The sequence below is a fragment of the Cynara cardunculus genome (genome assembly GCF_001531365.2).
Source record: "Cynara cardunculus var. scolymus isolate 2C chromosome LG 15, CcrdV1, whole genome shotgun sequence".
Taxonomy (NCBI): Eukaryota; Viridiplantae; Streptophyta; class Magnoliopsida; order Asterales; family Asteraceae; genus Cynara; species Cynara cardunculus.
In genome coordinates this window covers 6005461-6007751 of record NC_037542.1, presented here as the reverse complement: position 1 = coordinate 6007751, position 2291 = coordinate 6005461, and positions in this window count along the sequence as shown.

Genomic DNA, 2291 nt, shown 5'->3' with positions numbered 1-2291 from the left:
CGACCCTGTCGCCGACCACCACCGTCTTCGACCAACGCCACCACCGACGACCCTGTCGCCGACCACCACCGTCTTCGACCAACGCCACCACAGACGACCCTGTCGCCGACCACCATCTTCCACCAACACCACCACCGACGACCCTGTCGCCGACCACCACCGCCTTTCCGTCGCCGACCACCACAGCCTTCCCGTCTCCGTTTACTTAGGTTCGTTTCTGTTTGAATCAACTTTGGATACATACTTGATGAAGCCATTAAGAAATCATCCCGTAAGAATCAAAATGGTTCTAATTATGCCTTTTGATGATGGAATCAAAATGATTATGTTTTAGTCCCTCTAGTTCCTGATGAGAGAATTCACATGGTAGAAAATATGGCATTCGTAAGAAATAACCACATTATAGTTCTAACATTTTAAACAGTTAAGGCCACATTATAGTTCTAATACACGAACAAAACACCGTAAATAGTCAAGGCCACATTATAGTTCTAACATTTTAAACACTTAAAAAGAAAATTGTATTCACAACCCCCTCTCGACAATATCGTTTGAGATTGTGATTCTCCTTCGGGACAACCAGTTGGTATTATAGAAGTTATTAAATTTACTGTTTCAGCTAGACTCAAAGATTGTACCTTGGTTTACATGATGTTTTTTGGCATTTTAACAAGTTTTTTTAGACACTTTTAAAATAAAGTTTTGTGTTTGTTATTTTAAATAATCATATTTATAAGTTGTGTTCGTTTATGAAGTTCGTTTATGTCAGAACACGTACGTATTCTAGATTAAATTAACTTCGTTGGTTATGTTTATTGTTTGTTAAATTTTACATATTTGTTGGTTATGTTTATTGTTTGTTAAATTTTACATATTCGTTGGTTATGTTTATTGTTAATTAGTTGGGTTGCCAATTGTTGGGCAAACATTAGGCTTGATTATATATATATATTTGTAGTTGAGTTGCCAATTGTTGGTCAAACGTTAGGCTTAATTCATCTGGAAATATTCATTTTATAGCCGTTATGCCTGTAACATCCCATTCTAAAGGTTAGATGAATATTTAGATGTTTGAAAGTTTGGGGTGGAATTGTTTTATAGTGATAATCAAGGGGGTTATAATGTCCTTCCCTCAATCTTGTATTAATATAAATAGGGGTTTTAAAGAAAAAAAAAGACAAGAATTAGAGAAGGGGAGATTGGGAGAAGTCGAGAAGAAGAAGACATCCATGGGAGATGATTCATCCTTGCTAGTTTTCATCTAATCGYCAAATTAAGGTAAGTTTTCTCATGTCTTAGCTTAATTTCTTGTTGTATTTGATGTTTAGGATGATATTGGATTCAATTTTTGGGGTTTTAGGGCTCAAATTTGAGTTTTAGCGGCTGTCTTGTGGACAGCCGTGTATATGTGTAATTTCTTTGAGAAACCTAGTTTATGTTGTATATTTTTAGCCCCAATTGAGTCCCAATGTGTTATATCTTCATTTTGTTGCATGAGAACCTAAAATGCTTCAAGGATTGMATCAAAGTGGGTATTATACATCTTGATAGTAGAAGTATTTTGTTGGGTAAGTTTACTTCATGTTTAGGATAGTTTTGARTTCATCTAAAATGTTCAATCATGAGTGGAAGTTGAAAATTTATTATCTTTGACAATCTTTAAAAGTCAAAATTTAGGGATGAAATTTAAGACTTTGAAATCTTCATAAAAATATTAAGATGTTTGTTATGGTTTGTTTCTTGGTATCCTTAAGATGTTATTAGATGGATTGATGAAGAAAATTTCCATTCAAACATGTTTTATTGATAGATTAAAGGTTATGTTCAAAACAGTTGACTTTTTGCAAAAAGTCAAACTGTTTTGCTTAATTTTTAAAATTTAGTCGTTATATGCAAAATTATGGATTGAAGTTCGKTGGATATAGTTATGATAGGTATATAAAGGTGTTACATTGATTATTTCAATGTTCCTTATAAGTTTTGATGKATTTTCAAAGTTAAAAGAAGTTTGAGTTCGGTTTGATCAATATATGAACATTTATGCATTAGTTAGGTTGTGAGTGCATAAATGAATGCGTGAACCTTATAAGCATATTTCAATGTGTATGATAARCATATTTTGGAGGTTAGAATGTGAGTCTAGAGCCTCGGGTGAAAAATGAACAAGTCATCGGACTAAGTTAGTTTGGTGCTGAAAGTTTGTAAAAATTGTATAAAATCACTCGTAACTCGGATTTAGACGTGTAATATCAATCTGGAACTGTTATGAAGTCTTCTACAATCAATATGTT